The sequence below is a fragment of the Oryzias latipes genome, chromosome 18 (genome assembly GCF_053564925.1).
Source record: "Oryzias latipes strain Hd-rR chromosome 18, Olatipes_Hd-rR_3.1".
Taxonomy (NCBI): Eukaryota; Metazoa; Chordata; class Actinopteri; order Beloniformes; family Adrianichthyidae; genus Oryzias; species Oryzias latipes.
Window position 1 is genome coordinate 7,246,304 of NC_136254.1, and position 24,993 is coordinate 7,271,296.

Sequence of the window (24,993 nt, forward strand, 5' to 3'; positions counted from 1 at the left end):
TCAGTTAGAGATTTTCAATTAAATAGTGGAAACTCGTTCCACCCAATTTGTTTGGTTTGAATTTGCATTTTTCTTTGAGTTGTCCCAACTCAAGTCATTTCAGTTAGACTGAGTTTTTTTTTGTAGAATTCATTTTTTTGTTAACACAATTTCTAATAAGCTGATACTATTAAAATGTTTTGCACCAACATGACTATTATTTCAATACTTTCAGTGTTGAACTTACAAATCTGATAAACATTTTTTTACATTAAGAAGCCAAAATAAAAATAAATAAAATCCAAAGGACACACACTCTAACAAATGATTCATGGGGTTAGTATGTAGAACTTAAAAAAAACAAAATTTTAAGCACAAATATTTAAGTTTGCTCGATAAAGTTATAATAGTAAGTTGTTAACTTATTTAAAGAAGTGAGTTGAACTCAAATTGTATTAAAGTGGTCAGAACTTAATATATTGCACATTTTTAACCATCAATTTTGTGTTCACTCAACAACAACAAAATATTAAGTTGGTGAAACTTGATTTTATGTTGAGCATTCTTAAAAAGCTAGTGCAACAACACCGGAAAGACAGGCCACGCCTTCGAGGAGAAACGGAGCAAGCACGAAGCAGCTCAATGAAGGACTGTACTCTCTGGTAAGTTCTCATTTTTAAAATTTGTTTTTGGCCAATCTAATTCAAATAAAATATTGTGTCGCGAGAGGTGCAGGAAGAAAACACCTTACTACAGCTGCCATGATGTTGTTTTCTTGCTAACGTCGACTTTTAGCTAGCAACTGAATTCATAGGGTGCTGGGGGGGGGGACTATGTTATATTTTAACAAGACTAGAACCAAGCATTCGGTGTCATTTTGGTCTCAAGTTCAACTGAATAAACGGCAAGAATAAACTGCCTTCTCGCAGAGTTTTTCTGACATGTTGTCTCACTGTTGCAAACACACAACGTTAGCATTTGAATATTCCTGGCGGGAGAAACACTAACGGCTTTGTCTGCGTCAGGTGTCGCAAATACAGCTCGGTGGGGTTATTTATCCAGTTCTGGTGTTATTTGCCTGTATGAGAGAGACATTTTGTAAGTTTGAATGTTTTACTTCACTCTGTTAATTATTTTCCTCTTAAGATTAACTGCATAATGAGTCATATCTGGAACATTGCTTTTCTGTAGGTTAAATATTTACAGTTTATTTGTTCTCCAACTAAGGCAGCTATATCAGTGATACATTATACATTTTTAGCAGATAGAAAACGTTTATCGAGAAAGTCCAGCTCCTCCCTTATCCGCACCTTTCCTGCAAACCCTAATTTTATCTTAAAACATAGACGAATATATTTGGCAAGAAAGTTTACTCACTTGAAAAAAGGAAAAATAAGGAAGGATCATTCTTGAACAGTTGGAAAATTGTTGTTCTGTTTTTACTCTTCACCCCAGCTTTAGTTGGAAATACATTTTTTACCTTATAGTTTAGCATTTAAAAAGCTGCTCCAAGTTTTATTTTAAGGTTTTTTGTCTCCTTTGTAAACCAGTTTAAATAAAATGTTAACCTTTTTTATTTTTGTAAACAGTTTTCTTATAGTTTTTCAGGTCTAACCTGTAATCCTAATTATCAACAGTGATGTTTATGTAAATTAATTTAAGAATAAGAACCACCAGTCAGTGATGTCAGAGACACATGGCATGCTCTTTTTAGTGCTGCTCATGGAATTATATATATTTTACTTAAAGCATTTACTGTGTAGATGAATGTACAAAAGTGAATTGTAACTTTTCATGTTTTACTTATTTCTAAACAGATTAATGAAGGATTTAAACGCATCACCACTATGGGGGCAACATCCATGACAAAAGTAGACCATTACTCTTCAAAAATAATGTCCCTGGTTTCCACAAGAGGAGGAGCCACAAAAATGGACTTTCAGCATATTAAGACTATGGTGGAAGAGGTAAAAACATGTTAGTTGCCACTTGACACTGTAAGTTTTAATCAGTTCATACACATTAAGTCTTCCTCTTCTCTCTACAGGATCATTCCATTGAAAGGAAAAGGGGGGCTGCTATTCATTCCTTGGTTGTCTACCTAAATGAAAAGGAAGAAGATCTTTTCAAAGAACTGGTGGTAGGTAGAGGACTTATAAGACACTTGATCCCTTTTTCTTTGGACTTCAAACATTGTTTTTATTTTAAAATTATTTTTAGGTTGAAGATGCTGATATCACCAGGGAAGTCTTGAAAATTTCCATCGCAAGAGGGATTACACCAATTCATGAAGGAGTGGTGATCGAGGAAACAGAAGTCCTTGGAGACCTGGATGTACCCAGAGCCTGTACCTTGCTTATTGGACTGATATATGCCCTGAACATCAGTAAATCAAAAAGTCTAAAGAACACCTTGCAGGTCTTTCAGAAAGTTTTCTTTGAGCTTAATGCCCTGAAAGGGTGAAGAACTACTTGGCAGTAAGTGTTCTAAAACAGTGGTGTCAAACTTCATGCCCGGAGGGCCGACGTCCTGCTGGTTTTCCAGATCTTTCTGCATCATTTTCACCTAGTCTGGTGTGTCCAGCAAGAATGAGAAAAAAAGAGGACATTTGGAGGAAGTGAGAGCCTCAGTTTCTTTGTTTCCACCAACATCCTCTTTTCTGCCTCTGATTGGCTGAACACTCGTGACCAGGTGATTAAAAGGAAGTACAGCAAGGAAACCTGGAAAACCAGCAGGGCATCAGCCCTTTTGCCTGGAATATTTACACCTGTGCTTTGAAATCTGTTATTGTGCTGTTAATTTTTTGTTGCAGATGTGCATGTAGCAGCTACACCTTTAAGCAGTTTCAATTGTAAGCCTAACAAAAATGTTTTATGTTTGACTTTTGAAGGTTTTATTTGTCACCAAAGTATTTCTTTTACTTTGTACAAAATGCAGGAGATTAAATATTGTTAGTCACTACCAATCTTTACATTCTTTTGAATCTTTAATTTTTGAGAAGCAACGAGAAATGAGTATTAAAGGCGGATTATCGTTTCTTAATTTTGTGAAGTATTGGATGGTGTATGTTTGAAAAATACTGTTTCTTTTCATAATAAACAATTGAAGCAAAAACGAGAATGGTGGAGTTGTCTCAACTGATTGAATTAAGTTTAGAATGCTGAAAGAATTAAGGTAACAATTTGCATGGACTTTTTTGAGTAAAAGTAAAAGAAAACAAATAAGTTGAATTAGCTTAAATTCAATAACTTGCTAACTTAAATTCACCAGAAGCTTTTACTTAAAAATAAAAAATAATTTGTGTTTGTGGGACAAAATAAAATTGAGTTAATCAAACTCAAAAAGTCAAATTTAATTTACTCAATACTGACTAGAGTTGGGATAACTCAAAAAGATCAATGCAAATTGTTACCTCAATTTTTTTAAGTTGGCCCAGTGTATTTTTCTTTAGAGTGCACTATTACATTGCACATTTATTTAACGTGGGTAAAACTTAAACATCATCATGTGTACAGTTTGTCAAATTAGTCCATTTTAAAAATTCATTGTCTCCCCTTTGTCCAACAGCCACAACCCCAAAAACCAGCAAAGGCGGGTACAGCCTGAACAGATCGCCAATTCATTATGAGGCTATTGAGAAAGACTAACAGCTAGTCAAAGCTAACCACTTTACAACTTACAATAAAAAAATGCTAACAGAATTTAGAAAAAACATTAACATGCACTTGAAGAGCAGTCTCCTTTTACACGTCTTCAAAACGGTCAACAGTCAATTTTTTATTTAGAGGCTTTGAGCCTTTCTAGGAAGTCCAGCTGGGTGCAGGTCAATTCAAATTAAAATAGAAAGTAAGTGTATCGCTGACCTTGTGGGTAGCTCAATTTGAGAGAATGGACCAAAGAATATTCCAAACACCAAGGCAACGTTGTCCAACACTGTCCAAGTCTGATGACAGTCTGGCCTTCAAAACAGATTCCAACATCCGAGTATCCCAACATTCGATCTTCTCTGGATGCAAAAAGGCCCACAGTTGTAGCATTTATGGTGTCTTCATTCTGTAAAATACAAATTGTGACAGTTACTTTACAGAAAAATTAAATACCAAAAAATGTGCCTTTCATTGTAACATAATTGATTATTTACTTTCATTTTGTTCTTAGACTATAACACACCATAATCCTCATTCATATATGGTATAGGTCGTTTTATCATTCTCCCTGGCAGCATCTGTGTCATCCTAGAAATGAAAATAGAAAAATAAAAAATAAGTATTCATCTTTGACAACCCAATTCCTAAGGGTTAAGGGTTAAAGTCATGCACACAGTCCAGGTTCAAACCAAAAGTCCCACTCCAATCATCTCAAAGTGTTCCCAGTGATTTTTTTTATTTATGATTATGCTGTTTTAAGCCAAAATCTAAAGATTTGTGCTGTTCTATAGGACATAGTTTCTGCAGAAAGGCAGGAATTCATTAGAGATACACCCCTTGTGTTGTTGGCGTAAGAGTATGCTTTCACATATTTCCCATCATCCATTTGTTTACACTCTCTCCCACTAGCTTACAGAGCCCCACAAATCTAAGACAACATTAACAATCCAACAAAAACGGTGGGCAATATTGGAGCTGTCCAGCCATACAGTTCTGAGCCTGATTCCAGCTCAGACCAGGAAAACAATAACGTTTGTGGATCTAGTTGTCTACAAGTGGATGTGTTGGACTGGAGTTGAGCAGGGACACTTTGGCCCTCCCGTTACAGTTTGTACAACACAGATAAGAGCCTTTTAAACTGTACTTTTTCACCTTTCCCCCAGTAGTTACTGTGCTGGACGATGTTGGAGTGAACTGGTCACGTGATGTCAGTCTGGTCACTGATGGCGCCCCATTAAAGGTCAAGAAGAAGGCAGGGGATGCCACAAAATTCAGGCAGAAACCAGGAAAAGATTCTTGGACGTTTCATTGTGTTTTGCACACTTGAATGACAGTAAATGTGTTTCTGCACAGGATTGAATCCTGATATTGATGGACGGGTGAAGTTTCAGGAGAGAAAGGATGTTAACTCCAAACTCCTGGTGGTTTATTTTTTGCTTCTATTAAAGGCTGGCTAACTAACAGTGACCCGTTAAACTCCTTCCTGCATGTGTGAGTTATTGTTTACTATTTTTTACTATTTCTTATTAGTTACCATAATGTATCTGCTCTTCTGGTCTACGATCGCCAAGCACTCTTTAACATCGGACAATATTATGAGTCTATTTCAAAATGGACTTACAAGGACAAGACGTTGGAATCACCGCTATTGGACATACCGGCGTTTCTGCGCCACACTGCGTTCAATCTTCCATGAAGGCAATGGTCAAGGAGACGAGGAAGGTGAAGTGGTGTTCTGGTGAAAATCAAGGCGCTCCGGAGGAAGTCTAGAGGGAATATCCGACGGTGTGGACGTGACTGCAAAGTTTTGTGTTGGATCCTTCCCGTTTGGCCAGGAGCATCAGGTGACCAAGCGCACCTGCCGGTGGCGGCTCCACCTGTCTGCCGGTCTCGCCGCCAGGTCGTTGGCGTAGATTTCGGCATTCTTAGGCCACTGAATCGGGCCTCGTCTTCAGCCACGGACGAGCTGATTGTCCGCTCGGCTCTCATCAACGCTAAATCCCTACCCAACAAAACTTTTATCTTGAATGACTTCTTTACGTCCCGAGAGCTGGATTTTATGTTTTTGACAGAGACATGGCTTCGGCCTGGTGAACTTACTCCTTTCTCTTAATTTTACCTCCGGATTGTGGATTCTTCAGCTCCCCGAGAACTACAGGCAGAGGTGGAGTCGCCGCCGTCGTGTTCCAGTCCAGGTTTTCTTGTCGACAGCTCCCGTCTGACCGCTTCTCTGGGTTCTCTAGCTTTGAGGTCCAGTTTGTGGAGATCAGATGTGGATCCCCGGTCTTTTGTGTGGTGGTCTACCGACCACCTAAATTTTACAGTGACTTCCTGCAGGACTTTGGAGATCTTTTGTCAGCCATTATTTTAGACTACGATCGTATTTTAATTCTTGGTGACTTTAACATTCATGTGTGTTGTGAGTCCTTGAAATACTTGGCTATAAGAGCAACCATGGAAGAAAACAGTACCCACCACGGAAAAAACGGTTATTATATATATATATAGATCTCTAGATAGATAGATCTCTAGATAGATAGATCTCTAGATAGATAGATCTCTAGATAGATAGATCTCTAGATAGATCTCTAGATCTCGAGATAGATCTCTAGATCTCGAGATAGATCTCTAGATCTCGAGATAGATCTCTAGATCTCTAGATAGATAGATCTCTAGATAGATAGATCTCTAGATCTCTAGATAGATAGATCTCTAGATCTCTAGATAGATAGATAGATCTCTAGATCTCTAGATAGATAGATAGATCTCTAGATAGATAGATAGATACATAGATCGATAGATAGATCTCTAGATAGATAGATCTCTAGATAGATAGATAGATAGATCTCTAGATAGATAGATAGATAGATAGATCTCTAGATAGATAGATAGATAGATAGATCTCTAGATAGATAGATAGATAGATCTCTAGATAGATAGATAGATAGATAGATCTCTAGATAGATAGATAGATAGATAGATCTCTAGATAGATAGATAGATAGATAGATCTCTAGATAGATAGATAGATAGATAGATCTCTAGATAGATAGATAGATAGATAGATCTCTAGATAGATAGATAGATAGATAGATCTCTAGATAGATAGATAGATAGATAGATAGATAGATAGATAGATAGATAGATAGATAGATCTCTAGATAGATAGATAGATCTCTAGATAGATAGATAGATAGATCTCTAGATAGATAGATAGATCTCTAGATCGATCTCTAGATAGATAGATAGATAGATCTCTAGATAGATAGATAGATAGATCTCTAGATAGATAGATAGATAGATAGATCTCTAGATAGATAGATAGATCTCTAGATAGATAGATAGATCTCTAGATCGATCTCTAGATAGATCTCTAGATCGATCTCTAGATAGATAGATAGATAGATCTCTAGATAGATAGATCTCTAGATAGATCTCTAGATCGATCTCTAGATCGATCTCTAGATAGATAGATAGATCTCTAGATAGATAGATAGATCTCTAGATAGATAGATAGATCTCTAGATAGATAGATAGATCTCTAGATAGATAGATAGATCTCTAGATCGATCTCTAGATAGATAGATAGATAGATCTCTAGATAGATAGATAGATAGATCTCTAGATAGATAGATAGATAGATCTCTAGATAGATAGATAGATCGATCTCTAGATCGATCTCTAGATAGATAGATAGATCTCTAGATAGATAGATAGATAGATAGATAGATAGATAGATAGATAGATAGATCTCTAGATAGATAGATCGATAGATAGATCTCTAGATAGATAGATAGATAGAGATCTCTAGATAGATAGATAGATCGATAGATCTCTAGATAGATAGATAGATAGATCTCTAGATAGATCTCTAGATAGATCGATAGATAGATCTCTAGATAGATCGATAGATCTCTAGATAGATAGATCGATAGATCTCTAGATAGATCGATAGATCTCTAGATAGATCGATAGATAGATCTCTAGATTGATCTCTAGATAGATCGATAGATAGATCTCTAGATAGATAGATCGATAGATCTCTAGATAGATAGATAGATCTCTAGATCGATCTCTAGATAGATCTCTAGATCGATCGATAGATCTCTAGATAGATCGATAGATAGATCTCTAGATAGATAGATAGATCTCTAGATAGATAGATAGATAGATAGATCTCTAGATAGATAGATAGATAGATAGATCTCTAGATAGATAGATAGATAGATAGATCTCTAGATAGATAGATAGATAGATAGATAGATCTCTAGATAGATAGATAGATAGATCGATCTCTAGATAGATAGATAGATCTCTAGATAGATAGATAGATCTCTAGATCGATCTCTAGATCTCTAGATAGATAGATAGATAGATCTCTAGATAGATAGATAGATAGATCTCTAGATAGATAGATAGATAGATCTCTAGATAGATAGATCTCTAGATAGATAGATAGATCTCTAGATAGATAGATAGATCTCTAGATAGATAGATAGATCTCTAGATCGATCTCTAGATAGATAGATAGATAGATCTCTAGATAGATAGATAGATAGATCTCTAGATAGATAGATAGATAGATCTCTAGATAGATAGATAGATCGATCTCTAGATCGATCTCTAGATAGATAGATAGATCTCTAGATAGATAGATAGATAGATAGATAGATAGATAGATAGATAGATAGATAGATAGATCTCTAGATAGATAGATAGATCTCTAGATAGATAGATAGATAGATAGATAGATCTCTAGATAGATAGATAGATAGATCGATAGATAGATCTCTAGATAGATCTCTAGATAGATCGATAGATAGATCTCTAGATAGATCTCTAGATAGATAGATCGATAGATCTCTAGATAGATAGATCTCTAGATAGATCGATAGATCTCTAGATAGATCGATAGATAGATCTCTAGATAGATCGATAGATAGATCTCTAGATAGATCGATAGATAGATCTCTAGATAGATAGATCGATAGATCTCTAGATAGATAGATAGATCTCTAGATCGATCTCTAGATAGATCTCTAGATCGATCTCTAGATAGATAGATAGATCGATCTCTAGATAGATAGATAGATAGATCTCTAGATAGATAGATAGATAGATAGATCTCTAGATAGATCTCTAGATAGATAGATAGATCTCTAGATAGATAGATAGATCTCTAGATAGATCGATAGATAGATCTCTAGATAGATCGATAGATAGATCTCTAGATAGATAATATATATATTATAGATCTCTCTATATATTATATATTATATCTCTCTATATATAGATAGATATATATATATAGAGATATATATATCTATGTATATTATATAGATATAGATAGATATATCTCTATATATATTATATATATTATATATCTCTATATATATCTATATATCTATATATATATATATATATATCTCTATATATCTATATATATATAGATATATATATAGATATATATATATATATCTATGTATATTATATCTATATATATCTATATATATATATATATATATATATATATATATATATATATATATATATATATATATATATATATATATATATAGAGATATATATATATATATATATATATATATATCTCTATCTCTATCTCTATCTCTATATATCTCTATCTCTATCTCTATATATATATATATATATATATATATATATATATATATATATATATATATATATATACCTATATATATCTCTATATATATAATATACATAGATATATATATCTCTATATATATATATATCTATATCTATATATATATAGATATATATATCTGTACACCTATATCTCTCTCTCTCTCTCTCTCTCTCTCTCTCTCTCTCTCTCTCTCTCTCTCTCTCTCTCTCTCTCTCTCTCTCTCTCTCTCTCTCTCTCTCTCTCTCTCTCTCTCTCTCTCTCTCTCTCTCTCTCTCTCTCTCTCTCTCTCTCTCTCTCTCTCTCTCTCTCTCTATATATACACCTACATATCTCTCTCTCTATATCTCTATCTCTCTCTCTATATATATATATATATCTATATCTCTATATCTCTCTCTCTCTCTATATATATATAAATATATATATATATATCTCTATAAACCTATATATATATCTATATATCTATAGATATATAGATATATATATATATATATATATATATATATCTATAGATATATAGATATATATATATATATATATATCTATACACCTATATATATATCTATATATCTCTATACACCTATATATATATCTCTATACACCTATATATATATATATATCTATATATCTCTATACACCTATATATATATCTATATATCTCTGTACACCAATATATATATCTATATATCTCTATACACCTATATATATATATATATATATCTATAGATATCTATATATCTCTATACACCTATATATATATATATATATATCTAGATATCTATAGATATCTATATATATCTATATCTATATATAGATATAGATATATATATATGTGTGTGTGTGTGTGTATAGTGATGCGCCAGCTCTCTCCAATCCGTGGGCTGAAAACTGCCACAATCCAGCGGAGGGGGACCTAGAAACGAAAGAGACACATAGTTTGTTAAAATTGTAACAATTGAATTTCTCATCAAATAATAAAATGTAAAGCATATAACTAAATTCTCAAACACATAACACAGCTCTTCTGATCACCAACTGTGATAAAACGTTATTCTTTTGTATATATTATAATTATCAACTTTAATCTAAATTTATGTGTCTGACTTAAGTTTACTTATTGCATTTGGCTGCAACAGTGGCTGCAGTATCCTGGATAATGATACTCGGAGTAGATCCCTTCAGATCCCAGTAATCTTTCCTGTTCCAAAATATCCTGTGAAAAAAAAATGTATGAAAATTTGACTGATCAATGACCACCACCACACTCTGCATGTGGTTTATGGCTATTTAAATCAAAACTAATTGTGAAGACAGAGTCAAACCATCCAGTGTTGTTTACTAGGTGTGTTGTTTTTGTACAACTGTCTACATCCACAGCAGGTTCCAATGTTGTACTGTACATCACATAAAAATCCTGTCTGTAGAATGCAGAAAACCTGCTCCATGTCGCTACACCTGTGGAAAACAAATTGTGATCCACAGGTGGAGTTTCTACAGAGCTGGTGAGAAAAGGCATATAATCTTGCACATAACTGCACCCTTCAATAAAGCCCTTACTATCGAGCCACTGAAAATGTGCCTGTCTCATGAAGCTGACTGTGGACACAATGTCTCTGAAGGTGGTGCACACAAGAGCCAGTGTTAAATATGCCTGAACTCCTTCCAGGAGCACCACCTCCTTCAGAACTTCAGAGAGGACAGATGCTGGCAACTGTAAGAAACAGGTTAGGCAAAATAAAACATATTAAAAACATCAAATGGACTGGGCATAAATTGGCTGAAATTAATAACATAATCCATATGTTAGTCCCTCTGGTGTATATGTGTGTCCAGTAGTCTTCACCGGTTGGAGTTTTAGAAACTTTTGACATTGAGATTACCTCCTATATAAAGCACCTCTTGGCCTCTTCAGACTCTACCTTTGGGGAGAGAAGTATGTATGCTTATGTAAAAAATATGTAGTTTCTTCATGAAGCAAGCATAAACAAAAGCATGCAGCTTGGTGCCGTCAGCATCTCACCTTATGTTCCCTCTTTCTGACCTTTGGGATGCTGTACATTGGCTGCAGGGACCCTTGGAGCAAGGCTTTAGCCTCATTGGTCCAGTGTGCAAACCTATGCCCGTGGCTGTTGGGTGTTATTTGTCACAGATCAAAAAAGTAAAAGTAATGTTAAAGTAATTTTTTTGTTTAGAAAAGTTACATTTACAGCTGTCTTACCCATCTATCTTAAACCTTTCCATCAGACTAACACACCACCATCTGCGAATTGTGGCATGTCCCTCTACATAAGTAATATTACACACAAATAATACCCACACAAAGTGTAGAACACATTCTGGCTTAGACTCAGTCTTATGAAATTATAAGACATGAAGTGAGTATAAAAAAGACCACAAAAAAAGCCAAATGACATTTCCTATGTAAATGGTTTATTAAAAAAATTCATCTTAATCTTAATAAACAATTTACATAGGAATGTCATATATGGTCCTTTTTATACTCACTCCATGTCTGAAGAAAAAAAGTACTGGCCTCGGTGAACAAAAATGGAAGCCCTGTGCTCATGCTGAGCGCATTCTTGATTCCTAAGCAGACCTGATGGTTGTGAAGCAGAGATTAGAAAATTAAAATCTTGTAATTTGCCAGATCGGGCCCAAATGTTCTGTACGTGCATGATTGGAATACTGTGAATTTGTTTTTTCATAAATCCCAAACCGAACTGAACGGGGCTGATTTATTATGTTACAAAACCTAAAGACGGTATGGAAACAACTGTCGCCAAAGCCATCTGGTTTGAGCGAATCCATCAAAAACAGCTCTTTCCAAAAGAACTACAATTACACCCTCCATCAAGATAAATGTACTGAATATACTGGTTAAATTTCCACTTAGACTCTGGAGAATATTTGAAGTAAACTAACACAAAGCAAATAGTGATCTGCTCTTCCAGGCTGTCGGCTCCAGGCAGGGACAATCACTGAGTCTTTGAACTGAATGTCAACCTGGAGATTTAAACAAGCAAATTTGCTAAATTGTAAGTCAAGCTATGTAAAGCAAGAGAAAAGGTCACAAAAAATGGCCTTACAGGAAGAGAAGCCATTGGATCCCCAGTCTTAGACTTCCATGTTGGAACAACATACATGTCCACAATGTGGACATCCTTTCCCTACATTGATGAGAATTACATATGGAAAACGAGATTCCACAAAACCAGTGTTTCACTGTTCGGAATACAAAGTTTTACAATGAAAGACAGCAATAATAAGGTCCTATGTCTATGAGGGAATATTTGTGTGATTTAATACATAATAACACCATACATGTCTTTGTGCAGCCTCTTTGTTGCAGATTGATTAGTTTGAAGCACGCATTTCCAGAGTAGCAAAAGTAAGTACTTCGTATATTTACCCAAAACTTAATACATCAACTTTAACATGTACATACATTGGATTCCATGCACTGAGTTAGACCCAAGGTCTGGAAGTCTTCCCTTGTCAGACAGACATCCCCATGCTTAACCAAAATCTCTGTTCAAGATCGACTTTCATGGAGTACATAGTTCAGCTGCAGATACAATCCAAAACATAAACAGTAACATCAAAACAATACCATTCAAATTACTTTTGCAGTAGACACATGGATAGGGTTTTTATGTCATTGTATTATTGTATATCACACACATACACATTCGCATTGACTACCATTTAGCCACTGAGATGGAGAAAAATACTTAAGACCGTGACGAGATAATAAAACGCTGACAAGATAAGGAATTCAGAGTTACTCTCCGACTGGTTAATTCTGTTAAGGAAAAACCCCAGACACACAAGTATACCTACCAGCATGGCTTGTACTGGGGAGAGCTCTTGTAAATATCCCAAACCGGGCCAGTAGTCGTGATCATGTACTGACTGCTGTGGTACCAGTTGAACAGAAATGGGCTCCTGCTCAACTGTTAGTTTTAAAAATAAAAATAAAACAAGCAGCACACACCCACACAATTATAAGTACATATTTTCTTTAAGTTAAAAGAAAAAAAAAAACATCTGAAAAAAAGTAAGGTTGTGTTCGTTACTACCACAACTATACTGACTAAACTGTCAAACACTTAACCTTTGAAATAGTTTTAAATAAATTAATTTCAGTAATTATTTAATTAAGTCAGAAAAATCCCAATTATCATTCTGAGGAACACATTGCTGAAGTAGTCCAAATATCTTACCCATTTCTTTACATCCTCTCGTGCAGTTTTCCAGTGGTACGAAGCTAAAACCTTCTCCAATGTCCGCCGTCTGCCATGAAATCCCCCACTTCCAATGTCGTTGTGGCAGCTCCTTAAAATGTCGCAAACCTGTGCTTGAAACACAACCAAGCGCAGGTTGCGCCAATGGTTGTCATACAACTGCTCATCTAATAACCACTAGGAAAAGAGAATGTTAACTTTAACTGCCGTTATTTTGTTATCTGTGTAATGACTAATTATACTGGAAGTAAATTCGTCTTCAAAAACAGTGACATCTGCGTGTATCGAACAAGTCTCACACATCACATTGTTGTTACTCACTTTTAATTGTGTAATTCTTTGTCTTTCGAATGGTCGCCTTTCTGCTCTCGGGAAATGAGGGTGAGGCTGCAATGTAGTGGGAAATTTCAAAGTAATATTCATCCATGTTTCTCACAAATAACGTAAAGTTATAGTATTATCGATCTCACAAATAATGGACAGTTATACTATCGATTTCACAAATAACGGAAAGTTATAAATTGACCAATCACTATCGTAGACGTCATCGTGGCAACTTACAGCCAATCAAATAGTGTGATGTCACAATATTTGGTCGAAGGACCCCGAGGGACCCTGAAAACATCTGGCAGCCCGAGTCGATCCGGTACCCACACCGCCTTCAGCGATCATCGGGAGCTTCGCGCTCGGCTACGAAGGCAGCTGCTGGTCCGAAGAAAAAAAGCTTGTCCGCGGTGCGTCCGAAGGAAGACAGCAGAAGGCGGAAATGCTGCTACGTAGTCCGGAGAAGCTGTGTACAATCATCAGAAGCTTACAACACAAAGCTCCACTGCTCCTAGTCTGTCTGTGTCTCTTAGCAGGCGGAGTACACCGGAGCACACAAAGTAAGCACTGACGTCATCGCCCCGCCTCCCCTCTGGAAATGCACACTCGTAATGAATTTTGCTACAGATTTTGCAGGGTGGATGTTAAAATGCAAATGCAATCCCCTCTTTGCTTTTTCGTTTTAATTATGACCCAGAATAAGCGGTTTTTAAGTATACAATGAAAAAGCATTTTGAAGTATTGATCTTTTATCTTAATTTTGAGTCATTTGATGCAGCTTAATTTTGAAAATTAAAGAGCATTTCTATTAATCCATTTTAATTGTCAAATTAGGCATTTCTAAATGAATTATGCTACACATTTACCAGGGACTTTTTTGAAAATGAAATGTCAAATACCATTTTCATTATCATTTTAATTAAGTGACAGAAAAGTCTGCGTTGAAGTATAAAATGAAAAAGCATTTTGAAGTTGTCATGGCTAGCAGGCGTAGTAGACTCAGGTACTGGAACCCGGAAGGAAACTCGGCAGGCAGCGAGGTAAGTAATAATGAGATTTAATAAGTAAATCAGGATAGTGTGGTTGGAGGGTCTTGATGGCAGCAACCGCGTGACCCGAAATGGAGCCAGAGAACGTTGGAATGAGGCGGCGAGAGATGAACCGTAACCAGGTGAGTTTCACGGGAAGGCGAGATCCTGGAGTGAATGCAAAGACAAGGCAATTTAGTCGAAAGCATAAACAGGTAAGGGCGAGAATCATGAAGTGGCCAGGTGAAGCACCGTAGGAGTACAACGAACTAGCGTCGGTTACAGGTCCGTGGTCACCTTAAGAGGCTGCCGGCTGATGAGGATGAGGAGGTGCAGCTGGAGGGATCAGGTGGAGCTGATGAGGAGGAGGTTTCTGCAGGACGCACCGTAACAGAAGTATTGATTTTTCATTTTATTTTTGAGTCATTTGATGCAGTTACATTTTGAAAATTAAAAAGCGTTTTATATCAATTCATTTTAATTGTCAAATTATACATTTCTAAATGAATTTTGCTACACATTTACCAGATAACTTTTTGAAAATGAAATGTCAAATACCATTTTCATTATCATTTTCATTAAGTGACAGAATAAGCACTGTTGAAGAAAATGAAAAAGCATTTTGGTGGATTGCTTTTTCATTTTAATTTAAAACAACGGCGCCGCACATTTATGGCTATACTAATTAGAAATAATTATTTATATTTACTAATATGTGCAATCATTAAATGTGTTGGTCTTACACCACTGTTATGCCCACTGGTCACAGCTATAAATATTTGCACTTCCACAAGTCTCTCCATTTCCAGTGTATCTATTCTATTCATTAACAATATTTTATTTTAGTGCATGTATGAGAATTAGCATGATGATAAATTAAAAAAATAAACAGTCCAATGCTGCTTAAAGGCTTAAACTTAGTTGACTTTTTCTTTTTGTAGGGAGAAGAGGCCGACCAGCTATTGATTTTACCAGAGAACACATTGAATTTCTGCTGAAGCAAGGCCATACAATATCCAAAACTGCTGAAATACTGGGATGCTCCTCATCATTTTTGTACAAGAAGACAAAGTTGTTGGGTATACCTGGTAGAAGTATGCTGTCTGCAATGGATGATGGGGAACTAGAACATCATGTGAGGCAACTTCAGAGCCAATATCCTAATTCTGGAAATGAGGTAAATGGAGGTCTTCATCTTTAGGCTGTATTTAATTCACATTTGTGTGCTATTGTTTTGTGAATATCATGCATCTGTTTCAGATGATAAGAGCCCTGTTGCGTGCACAGGGTGTTCTTGTTACACGATCCAGGGTGCGTGAGATGTTGACACGGGTCAATCCTACTGCTGCTGCAAGGAGATGGAGCCAGACAGTTGCAAGACGTGTTTATCATGAACCATACCCCAATAGTTTGTGGCACATTGATGGGAACATGCGTCTGATAAGGTTATTATTACCATACTTGTCACATTGTTTTATATTTTTAAAATAACTTCAGCAAGTAAAAAAAGGTTTCCAGCTATATTGTTTCCAGACGACTGTCAGTAGTATAATCTCCAAGTAATATTTGTTTTTCAATCTTTCTTTCTAGATGGGGGTTTTGTGATTCATGGTGCAATTGATGGATACTCCCGTCTGATTACTTACTTCAACTGCAGCACAGACAATCGTGCCACAACAGAGCTTTCTCAGTTTTTGAAAGCAACATGCCTCTATGCCCTATCATCGAGAGTCAGATCTGACCATGGTGGTGAAAACATCCTTGTTGCTTTTTTCATGCATCTAGTTCAAGGACTTGAACACAGAGGATTCATAACAGGACGATCAGTTCACAATCAGAGAATTGAACGCCTTTGGCGTGATGTATTTTTGCATGTGTTGCAGCACTTTTACCTCATGTTTTACTCAGAGGATTCAGATGTTCTAAACCCAGATGATGATGTCCAAAGACTTTCGTTGCATATTGCTCATCTTCCTGAAATTCAAAAAAGACTGGAGCAGTTTAGACAGGCCTGGAACCTCCACCCATTGCGAACAGAAAATAATCGCACACCATCTCAACTCTGGACAGAGGGCATGCTCAAAAACATTGCAACAGACAGCACAGCTGTGAATGACGCCATCCTAGCACAGTATGGAATTCAAACACTGCCTACACTTGATGAGGAAGAGTTCCCAGCTGTTCATGTAGAGCCACCTCAACTCATCCTTACTCAGCAACAACAGACATCTGTACACAATGCAATCCAACACCTTTCGGATCTAATGTTAAAATATCAGGCTTGCTGTACTGCTATTATCCGTATTTTGAAAACACAGGTATAGTCGAATTCCAAGCCCAAAAGTTCATTGGCTGCATATGTGATCCAGGACTGAAAGACCGCTTTGAAGTTTGATTTTCTGTTAAAATAAGGTGGTATGGGCAGTGCAGCTGATTGAGCTAATGCTAGGTGTGCTAGATTTAGCAAACTTTTGGTGCTGTATTATGTTTTGTGGGTTTTTCTTTTGTAGTACTGTTGGCTGACAATATTTGTATGATTCCTTTCTACTCCCATTGTGTTCTAATTTGTAGAAAAAGTGGAAAAATTGGATTGAAAAGATGAATAAACTGGTAATGTATGAAAAACATAGAATGTTTAATGGCTTGAATGAGAATTTTAGATTAACAGTTGAGGAGAGAGGTTTAACTGCCAAAAACACCCTAACTTCAATCTACTAATGGGAACAGAGACTGAGTGGTGATGGTTTCTATGACAACAGTCGAGGTCAACATCCAGCCAGACTTTGTTTGCCTTCTTTGTATTCATTAACATGTACATTAACCAAACATACCGGCTGTTATGAGTGATTTCAAAATCACCGAATTATACGCCCAATAATTTCTTACCGTTGGTTAATAAAGGATATCTAATTTGTTAGATCAACCTCAGTGTCATCATGGTAACCATGAACTATAAGCCCAATATGTGTCTCGTAAAATCTAAAGAAAAAATACATCTTCAAAACCAATAAGATATATAAACATAACTTAAAAATAATTTAAAGAAAAAAACTACACAAGTTTGAGCTAGCTCAAAAAGCTCAATATTGAATAACCGCCAATCAACTGAATTGAACTGTTCCTCATGCAAAATGAACAGGATTACTGTACCTACATTTTTTGTTGAAGTGATTTGCTTCAACAGCATTCTGTTCAATAACTTTCAAGCAAAAACATAGCTCAAGTGATCTTCCATTAATATGTTTTACACACAGTGACATGCAAGTCCAAAGGTTGGAGCTTGCAAACTAGCCTACGTGCACGATAGAACTTCCGGTTAACTTCCGCGTTTTGAGTCCAAGGCCGACAACTTCTTGTTGGTCGTGTTATTGTTGTGGGGAGTTTTGTTGAGTTGCTAGTTTTGAGTAAATATGAGCGGATTTCGGGTAAAAGAAAGGCGTTTGGTGTTTCAACGCGTGACAAAGACATCACAACATTGTTGTGTACCCCTGTGTGCGAATTCGTCAAAGTACAACAGTACCATAAGCTTTCATAGCTTTCCAGTAGATGTGTCGGTGAGAGCCGAATGGATGGTAAGAGTACGGCGGGAGGACTTCACCCCAAGCAAGACGAGTCGTGTTTGCTGCAGGCATTTTCAAAAGGGCGATTTTGTTAACAACCCTGGGAAATTGAGAAAGTTGAAGAAAGGGGCCATTCCTACTCTTTTCCTGGAATGATTTTCAAATACCGGCACCAAGGGCGAGCGTGTGGGAGCGGAGACCCAGACCAGATAGCCCCCCTCCTGCTGTCCTGACACCGACTCAGAAGAAGAGATGAACTGGATACCCTGGCACCAGATCATGATTGTTGCATTACTCCTACAACAGCAATGGTCGCAGATCAGTTAGCTGAGGAAAGCGATACACTTCGCGAGAAAGTTAAGGAGCTGGAACTACACATTGAGGCTCTCCAGCTGCTGAGTTGTTTTGGACTGAAGCGGTTTGCAGGATCGGACGAGGACATCCGATTTTATACCAGGTATTTCATAATTAAGGTTTTTTGAATTGCAGGAAGCTGATGTCTTGTACCATATTAACAGTGATGGACAGAAAATTATGTACAAAGTCATGCACTTAAGTGAAAGTAAATACGGGCTACCACACATGTAAAATGTTGCTCCACTAAAAGTCCACCTTACAAGAGGAAGAGTATTTTCCTTCAAGTGTACATCAAATATCAAAAGTAAAGTAATTTATGACTGACAAAGTCAGATGCGTAGACACAACCTTTTATTGTCTTCATGTTAAACAAATGTAGTAAGAAGAGTAAAAAATTAAGATAATTGATTATGTGTAACTAAATTAGCCTACCATGACTAACAACAATGTTATTTTTGTGTATTTTGTTTAAAAGATTCCATTCTTATGACCACCTGATGGCATTCTGGAGGCTCATCGAACCAGCAACATCAAGGATGATCCGTGTGACAAGTGTGGCTAGAGAAGCATCGGCCTCTGTGGCAGAAAAGACAACAGCAAACAAATCAAATAAGTTGCTGCCCATAGATGAGTTATTTCTTTTCCTAAATTATCTATCAACTGGATGCACATAGAGAGAGCTTGGGCACCGATTTAATATCCATCGGACAACAGCCAGCAGGATCATCACAACCTGGGCCAACTTTCTTTACTGTGTACTGGGAGCTATTTGTATCTGGATGACACCTGAAGCAATCACAGCTAACCTACCTCCTGAGTTCAAGGACTATGCAGACACTAAGGTCATTATTGACTGCACAGAACTGCGGTGCCAAACTCTATCCTCACTTGTGTTACAGAGTGAGGTGTACTCGCACTACAAATCACACTGTACCTTCAAGGCCATGATTGGCATGGCACCACATGGGCCTCTGACATTTGTTTCTGCACTCTATGGGGGCTCCATTAGTGATACATACAACCTGGACAGGTCGCCGGTCTGTCGCAGGGTAGAATGTCCACAAACACACACCCATTCACTCTCACACTCACACCTAGGGACAATGTAGAGTTGCCAATTAACGTATAAAGCATGTTTTTGGACGGTGGGGGGGAAGCCGGAGACCCCGGGGAGAACCCACGCATGCACGGGGAAAACATGAAAACTCCACACAGAAAGGTCCCCCGTTGATGTAGTTTTTTTCACGTCCCCCAGCCGGGACTTGAACCCGAGGCCTTCTTGCTGTGAGGCAAGAGCGCTAACCACTGCGCCACCATGCAGTCGCAACCGTGTTTATTCAAGATCTTATAAAGTGCAGCTGTTTTCCTGCATTACCTGCTGCCTTTATGTCAAACACTGATACCAACTAGGCCACACGCAGACATCAAAAATACATTTATATGGAAAATAAAAACATTTAATCAAAATGTCTACAATAGTTCATAAAGAATGACATTAGCATGAGCTGAGTCATTAAAGGCACGCCATGGTCGTGGTGTTGCGCAACAGAGGAAGCGCTTCAATTGCGCACTCCACCTGGCAGCCTGAGCCCACTACCCCTCCCCTTTCATTGTCATAGACAGGAGCGTGCAGCTGCAGGGAGGGCAGTTCTCAGGTTTCTGTTACAATCTCTGTGATATAACAGATATTACCAAACCAATAGTGGCGTAGAATTTTTTTCAAGCACTTAATCCATTCATAGATGTATTGCAGCTGGTTAGCTAGTGTAGCCCGTGTAATATTAGTGTTAATTTCACCAAAATTGCCTTTTATATCTTTAATTTAGAGCGTTTCTGGCAACGCTGCTGCTAGCTTCTCTTGTAGAAAAATCATGCTCCCTCCAGAGCTCACTGTGACGTTACTTTCTTTTAGGTAGTTAGCCGCTCAAATTTCAGAATAAAAGCACTGTAATTGCCGCTTTACTTCCGTTGTGAGTTAAAGTGTTGTGAGGTAAGTTAATGTGTTGTGTTGTGACCCTTCTGGGCCATGAGTTAATGTGATGTGTTGTGAGTTATTGTGTTGTGTGTAAAGTTAATGTGTTGTGTGTAAAGTTATTGTGTTGTTCAAAGTTAATGTGTTGTGTAAAGTTAATGTGTTGTGTAAAGTTAATGTGTTTTGTTGTGACCCTTCTGGGCCACCGTAAGAATGTTCTATGCAGAGACTTTTATTTTGATGGTTCGCTGCTACTTCCTGTTCTTTCGCGGTCTTCCCCTCAGTCTCCGTGAGGACTGCAGTGAGGAGGTAAGCAGTAGATTTTGCACTCACTAGTTTGGCTGAAAAGAGAGTTTAGATAAAGTTTAAAACATATAAAAAAATGTTCATAAGTTAAAACTCTTCTCACACCATTTATGTTTTTGCTAATCGTGTGAAAATCGTTGTTAAGGGTAAATGCAGCACTCAGAAGTCTGTTAATGTTAGCAGGGGGGTATTCCAGGAAGCATGTTTAAACTAGCCTGACTTTAAGCCTGAACTCTGGCTCAAATCCGCCTGAACTTGCTTACTCTGGGTATGTCGGTTCCAAAAGACCGGATATGAGTTGGCGTAATTACGCTCGACTTGGTAACCCTGGGTTAACACACGGTGCAAAAAGACATTCTCAATAGATCGCCGATTTCTGGAGTCACCATGGAAACGCGTGGTGAAAAAAAAATAAAAAGCGCTGTACTTAAGTGAGACGGAGTCTGAGATTTTAATGACGGCGGAAAAAAATTACAAGTCCATCAAAAAAGTAACATGGCTGAAAAATAATTTAAATAATTTAGTTAAATTATTCAAACTCAATAATTGTTTATACAACTCAACTTTACGTATTTAACTAAATGTCACATTACTCCATTAATCTTTTTTCCATCTATTACTATTACTTATATTTCTTGAACTTTCATATGTCTAAGTTTGAGCCGGCAGATATGCTCATTTTTATAACAATAAAAAGAACCGGAAAAAATGCAGGGAGTGCAAAAATTCACTAAAGAATTTTCCGTCACTGTCATAACATGTTGAGGTGGTAGGGGTGCTATATAAACTCATCCTCTCCCTTACTCTCACTCATGGTGCAGAGATGTAAGCATAGTAGGACAAAATAGCTCGGCAAAACACGGTGAAACACAGTAAAACAGCTATACAACTAAAAACATTTTGTAAAAAATCCACACTTAAACCCAAATCCGTCCAGACAGGCAAAGGGAATGATATCCCAGAATCCTTTGCGGTGCCGATCTAACGGCAGCACCAAAGTTACACCTACTTAATTGAATTAATTTGAACGAAAGGAAAATAACTGTCTGAAAACTACGTGTTATTTTTAAGGTGACCTAACAAAAAAAATGATTTATCTTAACTGAAGCAAATATTAAGTTAGATCAAAGTAAAAAAGTTTCTTTCCAACATCCATATGTGGTCTTATCACCCTCTCATGGTGAAAAAAGTATTATCTGAGCTTCTTTATCCACTAAATCATCTTCAAATGGACACGCCATGCTGCTTCCCCTCTCTGTAAACAAACTAAGCTTCAACTAAACCTGCTCCAGACCAGGTTATGTTCAGAGCATGAGTTGCCATGGTAACTTGACCTACCCTGAAACATACCTCCATTTCTGGAACCAAAAGCTGAGGTTATCAACTTCCTTAGCCTCAAACTTATCGTGGGAGCTAGCATAACCTGCTTTCTGGAATACCCCCCAGGACTCAAGCTAACATGCATCATGGTCTCATGTGTGACTGTGGGGGTTTTCTCTGCCTTCCTTCAGGTGTGTGTTGGAGTGAGACCATAAATAAAAACACATGTGCTGTATTCTTTTGCTTTAACACAGGTACTTACTTTTGGTTTATATTATTTATTTATACTTGCTTTGAGTATATTGTAATGTACAGTTTTGTTATTTGTATCAGTGTTTTGTAATTTAAAACATAAGAATGCCATTTAGTGAGGGAAGTGTGCTAAAAACATTAATATGATCACACTGTAATTATTATTGAATGTATTTTAGTCATATTCACCTGAGTCTCCGTGAGGACTGCAGAGAGGAGGTGTGATTGAAAGTGAGACCAGAAATCACACATGTACTAAATTATTGTGGTAAATTATTTAAGCTTGAGTATGGTGAAAATATTTAGATGGTGACTATATTTCTGGGATTGTTAATGTGAGTAATGGGATACCATTTGTACCATTTTTTAAAAGCATGTAATAGTTTACTTTCACAGAAAAAGGGAAGCACCACTAAGCTTCCCAAATATGACACACCTGAAGTAAATGACCTCAGAGTCAAGCTACAAAACTTCTAAAAGTCATCATTACCTTTTTCCAATAACTGATATGGCATATTTTTTCTCTTAAAACAGTACTCCAGCCTAGACCAGAAAGTCCCACGAGAAGAAACATATAAATCAATAAGTGAAGTTGGAAAAGAAACACTGGATCTTGTAATAAGAACCTTAAGACAAAACAACGCACTATGACCACAAAATAAACTTCTGCAGAAGGAGATACATCATCAAGAAGAAGAAGTACAACGCCTATCGCATGTGATAGACAATTTAAAAGCTCCATCACACGGTAAATCACAAGTCACACCTAATATCATTCAACAACTTTAACCAACAATCACTTTCTTATTACCTGACCTGTTTTCTTTTTCCTAGAAATAACAGATGAAGAACTACTGGGAACCATTGAAGAAAATGATAACCAAACAGGAAAAGAAGAATAAAAACATTTATAAAGTTGTAAATATGTGTGTAACTTTTACAAAACCATTTCATTCCAATAATTTTCAGGGGTGTGTATTGGCAAGTCTGGCGATATGATATCACAATATTTTGTTAAATATGACTTTTAAAAAAAAAACTACCAGAATTTCAATATGTATTTCATTGCAATAAAATTCTTTTTTTTAAACTAATAATAGATGTATTTTCTCATTTTTTGTCTCTCATATCAGAATGGCACTCAGTCACATCTAAGACAGATTGGCCCATATGCAGCCACCCCCACCCCACCGCTGCTTATTCATATTTTGAGAGAGAAGGAAAAGTCCAAAGTCATTTCTTGGGACTTTTCCAACAATTCAGTTGCCCCACAACTAAAATTAAAAAAACAAGGTGGTTATCATCCCTGATGGTCAGTCCGTAGCTAAAGTGACCTTATTTGAGGAACTATCTTCCAAAGTTTGTCTGGGGAGGAATTATATAATGAAGGGATATAAGCTGCAGGGAACATACCTGTGCGATCCCCCCCCCCCTCCCACCACCACCCACACAGCCTTCTATTAGACATCCCCTGTTCCAGAGACAGACACTGGAACAGGAGGCAGACAGACTCCTGGATCCACCATCCACTTTAACACACCTGACGAGCGTGGACCAGGTGGAAGGTCAACCCCTCCTCACTTTTGAAGCAAAAGTTTTGGAGGTAAGGATGTACAAGTCATGTAAATGCATACAATCTACCTTAACAAAACATAGAATTTTTATACATTAAATGTTTGCTATCAGGAGGGTGAAAAGTGGGAGGTACGATGTTCCAATGAGACGGATTCATTTACAGTAAGTATGTACTACTGAGTGTGTTTGGGAGCCGGTTTAGCTCGTGCTGGTTTGCGGCGCCTTCCGTCCGTGAAACCAGGGTTCGACCCCGGGCTGCTCCCTGTTCCCTTCTCTACCTCTGCCGGTTCCAAGCCCGGTTTGAGAAGGTTGCGTCAGGAAGGGCATCCGGCGTAAAACATTGCCAAATTTACCGTGCGACTTGTTCGCTGTGGCGACCCCTGATGGGAGAAGCCGAAAGTGGGAGAAGAATGTACTACTGAGTGTTAAAATACTGTATGTGTGTGTATGTGCGTGTGTGCATAATTTCTGTCACTGTACAGTACAGGGCAGAGGTTAGCATCTGTCTGTGGTGGGAGGCGGCCATTTTTCCATTGGAGGCGGGTGGTCATGTGAGGCTCATCCACATGAAGCGTGGATCTTAGGGGGGGTCACTTCCAGTCCACAAATTACACCACAATAGAGGTATGGACTAAAACAATACAAATGACCATGAAAAACACTGTAAAATGACACGTACTTAAGAGTAAAGTTAGGAAATAATTAATATAAATTGTTTTTGTAGGTGGTCACCCAAGCTGCTGAGGAGGTGCAGCTGAACAT

At 37.2% G+C, this 24,993-nt stretch overlaps 2 long non-coding RNA genes across 4 annotated transcripts; both read left to right on the top strand.

Annotated features, from left to right (window-relative positions):
- Window positions 1–791: 791 nt before the first annotated feature.
- On the top strand, window positions 792–2,186 carry LOC144987155 (uncharacterized). The gene is made up of 3 exons (XR_013651035.1): window positions 792–1,077; window positions 1,797–1,946; window positions 2,027–2,186. It is a non-coding gene; the product is annotated as an uncharacterized LOC144987155 (long non-coding RNA).
- Window positions 2,187–20,848: 18,662 nt separating this feature from the next.
- LOC144987250 (uncharacterized) lies at window positions 20,849–24,062 on the top strand. 3 transcript variants are annotated; one of them, XR_013651124.1, is made up of 4 exons: window positions 22,011–22,658; window positions 23,191–23,404; window positions 23,491–23,582; window positions 23,790–24,062. It is a non-coding gene; the product is annotated as an uncharacterized LOC144987250 (long non-coding RNA). The 3 variants fall into 3 exon arrangements; XR_013651123.1 differs by lacking the exons at window positions 22,011–22,658; window positions 23,790–24,062 and adding an exon at window positions 20,849–21,087 and having other exon boundaries at window positions 23,491–23,717; XR_013651122.1 differs by lacking the exon at window positions 23,790–24,062 and having other exon boundaries at window positions 23,491–23,717.
- Window positions 24,063–24,993: the final 931 nt, after the last annotated feature.